The sequence below is a fragment of the Nanorana parkeri genome, unplaced genomic scaffold, assembly GCF_000935625.1.
Source record: "Nanorana parkeri isolate BGI_ZX_2015 unplaced genomic scaffold, ASM93562v1 scaffold900, whole genome shotgun sequence".
Lineage (NCBI taxonomy): Eukaryota > Metazoa > Chordata > Amphibia > Anura > Dicroglossidae > Nanorana > Nanorana parkeri.
In genome coordinates, this window is record NW_017307168.1 from 357,590 (window position 1) to 368,685 (window position 11,096).

The following is an 11,096-nucleotide window of genomic DNA, read 5'->3' on the forward strand; positions in this document are numbered from 1 at the left end:
GGCAAACAAATACAGTGGTACCTTGGTTCACGAACGCATCTGTTCGGTAAAAATGTTGCTTCCGTTCGTGAACTCCACATCGGGTGTCGAACACAACCGCAGCCATCTTCCCTGCTCTGACACTTGGCCATGGCTTCCTCTAGTAGAGATAGCGGTCTCATGACAGTTTGATTCGGTTCGCGACCAGATTCATGGAACAAATTAAGTTCGTGAACCAAGGTACCACTGTATTTGTCCAATGTACTATTCTATTAGCCCTGCAAAAAGGGGGTTAAAGTAAAATCTGTGCATTAGTTTCTCAGCTTGTTCTTGGCTACATAATGATATATGGCCACAAAGAATTGAGTGATAGTTGTAATCAAGTTGTTTTTAGTTAGCCTAGCTGCCTGGGTGAAAAAGATAGTACACCTAGAGCTTCCCACTGATGAAGGTCATTGTTTGATAGGGTTCATAGATTAGTGTGTCAGAGAAGTCAAGGGGTGATCCCCTGTTGTTCCTGACAGATACACAATACCATAGAAAGGCCCTCCAGAAAGCAATTGTCCCAGGGGTCTATGACATGCTTTATTGAAGAAAAAAAGTCCACAAAGTTTCACTGTTGTCTGGGATAAGTCAGAGACATTCCCCTGCATGCCCTAGTTTATTTTGTGGTCAGTAGATTTTAGAAAGGCAGTATGTGAACTTGAGGTTTAAGGCCCTGCCTATAGAGAGACAAATATGTGTAAGTGACTGGAAATCTAGGTCTAAAATAATGATCATGGAGCGAGCGATGAAGGAAGTTTAAAGCTTTACTTGAGGTCGCAGTTGGTGCAAATCTATAGCTGGATGTTTGTATTGAAATCCTGTTGACAGTCCTGGCCTGGTCTGAGTAGCCACTTTAAAATGACTTTATATCTATTTTTTTCTTGTTTGAGGATTAGTCTATGCTGTGGCCTATCTTTGGTTGATTTAAAGTGTGGGAGAAGTGCGAGTGTGGTAGCCTGTCTAGAGGGGGATTAGTTATTTTGCACCTTGAGCTGATCATAGCTATTGCTCTAAAACAGGGGTAGCCAAACTCCGGCCCTCCAGCTGTGGTGGAACTACAAATGCCATGAGGCATTGCAAGATTCTCACAGACATGACTCCCAGAGAGAGATGCACCATGGGATTTGTAGTTTCACCAAAGCTGGAGTGCCGGAGTTTGGCTACCACTGCTCTAAAATTAAAAAAAAATCTTAAACTGTAGTGCTTACCACATCCTACTAGTGAGGGAAAATGTATTAACACGGAAATCTAAACACATTAACTGGGGTTGACTTCATATCAACTATCTATGCCTGTATCAGTTGGGTGTCTGGTCTGGTGATATTTGATATTCTGGCATGGAAGGGTACCTGTTGTAAGTGGCACCTTTTCTCATCTATGTCTGACACTTCCCTACAGCATTTTTGGACCCTGATATATTCAGTTAAAGTGAACCTGAGCTTTCTAAGAGTTGCAGGCACCTTGTAGTGCTGTGTAAGAACTTGTGTTAGACTTTAAATTGATCCCTGTGAAAGCCTTGTGACTCCTAGGCACAAGCTGTATAGGAGACCCTCAACTACTGAAAAGTGCTAATCCCACCCATCCTCTACTGTTCATCTGCCACATTTTGAGCTTAACATTCACTTGGTCAGAAGTCAAGGCCTAATGTTCAGGCTGAAAAAGCAAGTAAGAGATTTTAAGCACCAAACCACTGCTTAATAGTCCAGATACAATTTAATTCCAGTAAATGTCTGAAAGAAGAAGCCAGTGCATTTCAGGGGCCCACATACACTTTTTTAGGGCTTGCAATAGAACACTGCATGGACTGGATATTAACTGGAGATTTTATAATATTTGTTCCATTGCACTGATACTGTAAGCACAACTCTGATCAGAAGCTGGTTCAATTCACAAATATTAATGGAGATATACACTATATTGGCAAAAGTATTGGGACACCCCTCCAAATCATTGGATTCAGGTGTTCCGGGAGATTTCCTTGCTACAAAATATTCCACGGTCCTCTGTTAGTGGTATTATAACAAAGTGGAAGCAACTGGGAACAGCAACTCAGCCACGAAGTGGTAGGCCACGTAAAATGACAGAGCGGGGTTAGTGCATGCTAAGCGCACAGTGTGCAGAAGTCGCTAACTGTCTGCAGAGCCCATGGCTACAGACCTCCAAACTTCAGATTGGCACAACAAACGTGTGTAGAGAGCTTCATGGAATGTATTTCCATGGCCGAGCAGCTGCATCCAAGCCTTACATCACCAAGTGTAATGCAAAGTGTCCGATGCAGTGGTGTAAAGCACGCCGCCACTGGACTCTAGAGAAGTGGAGACGTGTTCTCTGGAACGACGAATTACACCTCTCTGGCAATCCAATGGATTTGTCTGGGTTTGGCGGTAGCCAGGAGAACGGTACTTGCCTGGCTGCATTGTGCCAAGTGTAAAGTTTGGTGGAGGGGGGATTATGGTGTGGGGTTGTTTTTTCAGGGGTTGGGCTTTGCCACAAGTGCATGTAAATGCAGGCGTTCCAATACTTTTGGCAATATAGTGTATATATACTGCACTTTCAGATTTGGGATAAGAGGTAGCACTTTATTCTTTTCTGCCTGTCACCATTGCCTTACACTATGGAGCTGCTAATAACATGTGTCTTTGGCTTTCCCCTTAATTTCCTGTTTTGCCTCTACTCCCTGCCGTGAACAAAGTTGCCAACACAGACCTTCCTGTTGCTATAGGGTAAGATTTAGGTAAGCAGTGAAGATTTTCATTCTTATGAGAAAAAAAGAGAGCACTGACAAACCATCTTTGTATATGTTGTCAATGCTTCAAGTGATAAGAAATGACAGATCTTTCAGCGCAAGGACCATTCCAAAGAACATCATGAGGAACAGATAGATGAGAGAATGATGCAGATCCTCCTTACCCCATTATCGTCCTTACCCCATTATCGTTCTACAGAAATTGTTCAAGATTATCTTCATGGTGTCAGTTTTTCCTCATTTAGATGCCATGGTCAACTGCATCAGAATTGATGTTTGGTCTCATGTGAGCAGGTGCTTCCAGAAATTCTGCTGTGCCAAGAGTGAAATGGTCCAATTGTCATGCATATCCTGTACAGAATTTGTTTCTAAGCCAATTTGATTGGGAGACTCTTTAACAGTTTAACCAGGGCTGTGAAATCTTTCTTTGGTGGTGGACTCAACAACACAAACTGTAGAACTATCTGCCAACACAATTACTTCTGATGCCAGTCAAGAAGGATTTTCAAAATCATGCAGTGCAGGGTCGCTGGCTTCTATGAAACAGACTCTGGTGTAGAACATCCTAGAGCTAAGGGTCGCATGCAAAGTGCTCCTAGCATTGGTCAATTTGATACAGAGGTTCAAGGTGTCGAAAAGGCAAGGTGGAACTAGTAGTCCGACTCATGCAATAGGCCAAACAGCTCCTGGCCTGAAGGCCATTTACCCTCCTGTGACCAAGAATCAAGTGATGGATTCACTGTTGATCTTTTATCTCTAACAATGAGTGAACACATAATCAGGAAGTTTTCAGCGAGCTGATGCATACGTGGGGTATACCTCAATTTGGCAGAGACACCATGGAACACAAAGTACTACCAATTTATATTCATGGCACCATTCCTATCCACAAAGGGAATAAGCTTTCTTATTATGCATGAGAATTCCAGTTGGAAAAAAAATTCCAACAACTGCCCTGCTTTCCAGGTTTTTTTCTAAGTTGAGGTCTTGATAATAGCTGTGATGCCTTATCGGCTGTGAAGACCAGGGTTTGCAACATTGCTACAGCTCAGCCTAGAACCTCTGATTTCCCTACCAGATATTCTGGATCTGCTGTCCCAAGGTCAGTGTCTCCATCCATCACCCAGCAGGTAACACCTGATGGTGTGGGGACTGAGAGGCAGAATTTGGTAAGCTCGCACAGAGCATCTCTTATGCTTCTGAAGGCTGGAAAATCATCCATAAACAAACTATATCACAAGATTTGGACCAAGTTTATATACTTTGCAGAAAGAAACAGGTGGAACCCTGTGTCTCCGAGTCCAACTCACATCTTAGTTTCCACAGACAGGCCTCAATAAAACTTTGTTTCACCACACTGAAGGTCCAAGTATCTGAAATCTTGGTCCTTACCAACATCAAGTGAGTAGTGGAGTGTTTGGTGCAATTCATCTACTCCTGCATCAAAAATCAGGATCCAAAATAGACATTCTTGCCCAAATTGTGTTGCTCTATCAAAACCTCGGTTTCATCCAACAGATACAGTCTAACTACAATCTTAAACCCTAAAAATTCCCTAGCACATAACCATAACCTTAGCAAAGAGAGTTTCTGAAATGCAAGCTTTTGGCCATCCAGAGTCTGGTGTCATTCTTAGGCAGTTTTCTTAAAGCTGGTGTCCACATTTATCCTGAAAATAGCTTTGTCTTGTTGTCTTAACCAGGTTGTCATGCTACCCTTATTTCTGACCACCACAGAAGATGCTCATACGCTGGATGTGGGACTTCGTATTGAGAACATATTTGATGGCCACCCCTCCCGTTCAGAACTCCAAAAGACTATTTGTACTCCAACATGGAGCAATTAAAGTAATTCAGCAAGCCTACACTACTGAACGTCTAACAGGTTCTGAAGAATTAGCCAAAGCAACATCTTAGACAGCATGTTGCAGGGTACTGCCTGAAACCATCTGCACAGCAGCTACGTGGTCTTAACAGAACACCATCATGCATCCAGGGGCAATCATCCACAGGTAATCACAGCATGTGCGATTACATGCGAACAGTTATGAACAGCTGTTCACATGAGTCTCACAGTAGAATTTGTGAGACTTGTAATCGGCCGCATTCAAAATTGTAAATGGGGCCTTATTATTATTATTATACAGGATTTATATAGCGCCAATAGTTTGCACAGCGCTTTACAATATAAGTAAGACATTACAGTCACAATACAATTTAAGACAAGATGGTAAGGAGGGCCCTGCCCGTGAGGGCTTACAATCTAAAAGGGAGGAGCCTTATTAGTCTTTTACAGAAAGCAAACATATTAATTACAAAATCATGTATCATGTCACTTTATATATACTGAACAGACATACAGGATCATAGATCAGTTAGGTAAATGCACCTATTTCCGTCTGTCTTTCCAAACGATCCTTGTGAATAAATGTATTTAAGTGAAATGAACGTCTGATGTGGTTGTTGACTCTGAGTACATATAGAGTTTTTGAATTAAAGCATCACCAAAGTCATAAAACAAAAATTTCACATTTTCTTTAGCATGCCATTTTAACATCTCTCACCCTGTAACTTTAAGTTTCTATGTCTATTTAGTTTACCTAAATACCTTTGAATAGATGTCGAGAATTTTGCGTGAGATGGGAAGAGAGGAATTCACTTTTCTTTCGAGGTAGGAAAGCAATTCTGCTCAAATGGAAAAGTGATCTCGCTCCTACTGTGCAACAGGTACTTCACCAAGTGAATTTGGAACTTTCAACATTATTTTCAAAGGTAGAGTGTGCTCACAAAAGTTTTACAAAATTTGGCAACTATGGTTGGATTCTTTTGTGTCTCTTCCAAGGGATCCTGCCCCTCCAGCAGTGATTATGTAACTACTTTTTCTTTACGTAGTGGACTTCACCATCCCTTTCTCTTTTTTATTATCTTGCTGATTTTTGTATACTGTTTTGGTGCTGAGCAGAGGGTGGGGAGCTTATGAGTGCATTCTTTGTGGTATGGGTGTGTTGTGGTTGCATGAGGATGTGTGCTGGTGTGTATGGGTAGTTGTTATTGAATTCAGTTGTGTTAGATTTGTTGCGGGACTCTGCACAGTCCCAATTTCTAGTTATCTTTCACAGTAGTTGCTGTGGTTTGTTGTTTGTACTTTTGAAAAATTTTAAAAAAAAAAAGGTGAGAGTAATGTACGAGGTCGAATTTCCAGTTCCTGACAATCGGTCCTGACTTGTTGAGATAGGCTTACATGATCAAAAGGGAATGCTGTAGTGGTCCTGTGTCTGAACATAAGGTTTCAAAGTTCATCAGTGATCAGATGAACTTGGAGGGAGAAGGTAATGTGACAAGGTAGTGGTGATGCTGCATAACCCTCCAAAAGTCTAATTGGAAAAGGCCGTCAGTTAAAAATGAGAGGCCTGCTACCGTCAATTGGCTAGTAGGTTTTGAAAAGGGGAATTTGTGTATCTTGGGGAGAAATTAGGATTTGCCTAATCTTTGGAATTGGAGGGTTGAAGGGGAAAAAGATTGTTTTAGTAGGGTTTAGAAGAAGTTGAGCTAGGTGGGACCTACTAAAACATAATCTTTTTCCCCTTCAAACCTTGTGAATAAATGAATTATTCACACGTTCTGATTGTGCAGAGGGGTTCTAGAGACAGAATGCACAGGGAGAGGAATCCTTATCAACTTACATTTGATATGGAGAATAGGCCCCAAAAGACCCTGTTTTCTTTTACTGAGGCTGTAGGTGTACAGGTTGTAGGTACTTTAAACCAGTTCAACATTTTAGAGCTGAGGCCCATATACAGAGTGAGTTGCAGATAAAATTGGTCAATGCTTTCTTGCCCATGTGCTAAGAGAAGGCAAGAAGTGAAGGAGATTGTGGCAGAATGAAGCAGGGTAATTATATAAATTAGGTTGTCTCTGGCCTCTCGAGAAGATATAAAGCCAACAATGTCCAAGTGGATAATATTCATTATGTGAGGGAGGAAGCGACTGTCAAGAATTTTTGTGAAAAGTTTTAGGTCTATATTTAATTGTGAAATGGGGCTGTATCTAGAACAGACTGAAAAAGAGTGAACAGTGATATGTGTGAGTCAGGAGATAATTTTAAATTGCAGGTATAGGAGTTGAAGTCATTTACAAAATGTTGACCAAGCTGTGGGAATTGGTTTGCAAAATAAGTTAGAGTAAGGCTGGCAGGACCCGGGCATATACGCAGATGGCACCCGTGGTGATAGGTGTATCAAGGATTTCTTAAAGATGTTGGTCTATCTTAGGGAGATTCAAGGTCCTAATATCAGAAATTATTTTCTCCAGCAATGGCTGTGTTGGGCAGTTAAGAGTGTCTTTCTATAGGTTATAATGGAGGCATACAGGAATAGAAATGTGAGTTGGTTCCTCAGGTAGTTTCTGACAGGATCTGATGGTTTAGTTGTTAAAATTCACACCTGTGGATGTCTTGGAGTAGTTTGAATGAGCTAGTTTCCCTTTCTCTTCTTTTTTTAACCTGGAAACTGTGTTAATAAGGATTCTCCTTCTGTACAGTTTGTGGGCTTACCACACCAGCATAGGGTCATCCTCCATAAAGCAAGTCCCTTATTTACTTATGGTAAAGTAGGTCCTTAGGTCTTTGATCAGGTTTTTTCAAACTAGGGGGTCTGGCAATAAGCTTTGGTTTAAATTAAATTGTCAGGAGTGAGGGCAATCATCTTTATCAAGTAAAGTCATGAGTGACATTGGGGCGTGATTGGAACAGGTGATGCTCCCCTCACATTTATTTATGTTATTAAAGGAATCTCTCTATGTTTTACCAAGAAGAAGTTGATGCAGGAATAAATCTTGTGAGAGGGGAAGTAAAATGTGTAATCTTGGGTCTCTGGATGAAGTAGACGCCATGCATATAGGAGTTTGCAACTATATAGCCATTGGACTATTGTTTTCAGAGATGTGCTATAGAGATGAGAGGTGCCTGAAGATGTATCAGTCTGAGGATTAAGAGGCAATTTAAATGCCCCTCCTAGGATTAGTATGCCCTCCATAAAAGAGACCAGTTTATCCAAAGTGGATTTCAGAAAATGCTTGGATGGTGTTGGGGACATATGTGAACTAGTATGTTGCGCTTGGTTGAAATCTCTTACGTGCGATTTTGTTTTTGAAAAAGTCCTTTGGACGAAATGCATCAAGGGATTTGACTGTCTCCTCACTGACACGGTGAAAAAGATCCAGAGGTTGAGTGTCCTTTACACTCGCACGCTGTTATCCTTACGGATTCCTGTAAGTGTAATCATTTTTAATTCAAATAAAGGTCTTTTTGCTATCTGCACTTAGATATCTCTCTTTTTTGTGGCTTCTACTTTTCTCCACTCTCTTGGTTGGACTCCCCAATTACACCTGGAGGGTGCGGACCATCGGCAACGAGAGGGAGAGCAAGCTGTATGCAGGAGAGGAAACAGAGGCTGAAAATAGGAGCTCCGTGGATCCGTCGACGGAAGATAAAGTAACAGATACTTGGTTATTTTCAACGTACCATCATTAATTTTCGCAGTTTGATTCCAAGAACTTGATTCCTCCCATAAGCACACTCCGAACTGAGACATTGTATAAATAGGACAAACTGACCTCGGGAAATTGTATGCCTAAAATAATCCCACTCTATTAGGGTGGATAGATAGCGGTCTTTTCATTTGGCCGTTATATATATATTTTTTGTTGGACTCTGCCGTTCATCTAATAATTTCTTCCTCTGTTATATAACCTTGTTATATTTATATCGTTTATAGTGATTCACATAATTATCACATATATTTACACGGGTGACATTCAGATTATATATGTGCTGTTTTCACTAATACCATCATGTAGTAGAGATCAAATAATTATAAGATGAGATAAGGTTTATTAATTGGTATTATTCACTTGCATGTTTATTTAATATATATTTAATTATTTATTTCACTCTATGATATAAATCACTTATGTGTTTTAAAGATGACATTATCACAATGAAATATTGTAACAAAATCGCACGTAAGAGATTTCAACCAAGCGCAACATACTAGTTCACATCTGATCACACTGATACACATTGTTGCAGCTGGTACTTTAATTTAATTTTATTCACCTTCCTAGCGCAGTCAATTTTGGATAAACTGTGTTGGGGACATAGATCACCATTAAGGTGACTTTTTGTGCTCCTACAGTGCCTTTTTAAAGAGGGAACCCTACCATATGTCTCCTAATGTGAGCCTAATAGCATTCAGGGAACAGAGAGTGAAATATGTATTGAGACCCCTTCGGACCTGGCAGACGAATTGCAACTATGGTATGACAAAGGGAAATATCTATATGGAGGGAACGGCTTTATCTTCTCTAATATCTCTTGAAGAAATGCTATGTGAGCTCCCTTCTTTTGACGTGAGCAAAAGGGATTTTTCATTTTCTGGAGTGTTAAGACTTTTGGGATTGATGGAAATTATCCATGTGGCTTGACATTTGGCAATCTTATGTAAGATGGGTTCAGGGAGAGAATTAGGGGGAAGGAGGAAAATAGGGTGGAAAGGAAAAGGGGGGCGAAGGAAAAAAAAGGAAGAAGGGGGAGGAGATGGTATGGGTGAGGTAGTGGGTTGGTAGGAAGTTTACCACTATTCATTCATTTAGAATCAAGTTTTCCCACCCAAGTCAAGGACAAAAGCCCCTGCATCTGAGGCATACAAAATGTGTAGCATTTTGTATGCCTCAGATACAGAGCCCCATGCACCAGGCGGACAAGCGTTTTATGCCTGTTGTAGATTACAAAACATGTGGGCAGGCAATGCACCTAAAGGCTTATCAGTACAGAGAATGAATTAAGATATATTGGGGTGGAGGCTGTTTCTGAAGCCCAAAATTTTCAGTAATTATTCCTAATTATAGTAAAAAATAAAACCCGCAGTGGTGATTAAATACCACCAAAAGAAAGCTCTATCTGTCCCCAAAAAATTGTATAAAATTAATTTCAGTACAGCGTTGCATGACGGAATAAATGTCAGTCAAAGTACTGCAGCGCTGAACACTGAAAAATGGCCTGGCCAGGAAGGGGGTACAAGCACCTGGTCTTCAAGCGGTTAAGATTTGAAAATGAAAGTGAGAAGCTGATTGGTTGCCATGCTCCAAATTTGGTCTACTCCAGTTTTGATAAACTCCGTCATGTATTTTCAACCTTGAAGATTATCAGGTTGGAAAGCCAATGACAGGAAAATGTTTCCTTTAGCCAAAAAAAGGAAAGCCAATGACAGGAATATGTTTCTTTTAACCAAAAACATTTTTCAAAAGGATTATGGCAACAGGATACCAGTCTTGAACTAGGCAGAGAGACTAATCTTAGAATTATGAAGAATGATTTTCCTCACCCAAAAATATTTTTTTGCAGAGAGAGTGTAATGGACAAGGAGGAATGTAATGGACAAGGAGGAATATGAATTTCTGAATGCTCATTGGGAGACTCAGCTGACCACAGACGTCTTAGTTTTGTCCTTTTAGAATGGCTACTAAGAATGGCAACTAAGCAGAAAATAAGAGGTTATGAACTTCTCCTTGTCGGCTATACCGTTCTGCAAAGTGAGCGAGTGCTTAGTTTTAGCATGTAGTCCTAGGAGGTAGGCCATCTCAATTTTTGTCTCTTCGAGAACATTTTTCGAATTTCTTCTCTTTTTTTGGTCTCCTTTTATTTCTCGCTTTGCTTTTGCTGCTACCAGTATGGCCTTGTGGTATTTTTTTTTCCAGCTCCCAGCAGTCACACATGGCTCCCAAACCCAGGGATTCACTGCTAGAAATACTACACATTAGCGACCTTTTATACCCATCATTGTGACACATAAATCTAAAGATTTGTTTTTCAGGAACGGCTTGTGACTCAGTGCTGTGTACTGGAGCATACCCTGGGGAGGGTTCTGGGCTCCTCATTCTTCCAGCCTTACAGATCTGCTCATCTTCTCACAGCACCCAGCCGCTGCATGCTACTGTTCTTGTTGATAGATCATTCTTGTTGGGCTTCTCTCCTCTCCTCCGGGATCAGCGTTACGATGGCGGGGAGGGTGGCCGCGGAGAGGGGGAAACCGATCGGCACCCCATACACGCGATCCGCCGGCTCTACAGCCGGCAGATCGCTTGCATGGTAACAGGCATCGCTGCCTGTTTTAAAATTTCGGCCGTTTCCCGCTCGCGCACGCCCAGCGGCGCGCGCGAGGGGGCGTGTCTGAGCGGACCTCTAAAGACGCCCGCTCAGATCCAGAGAGCTCCGGGCCGGCCGTTTTTTTTACTACGGCTGGCCCGGAAGTGGTTAAACAATGAAAGTA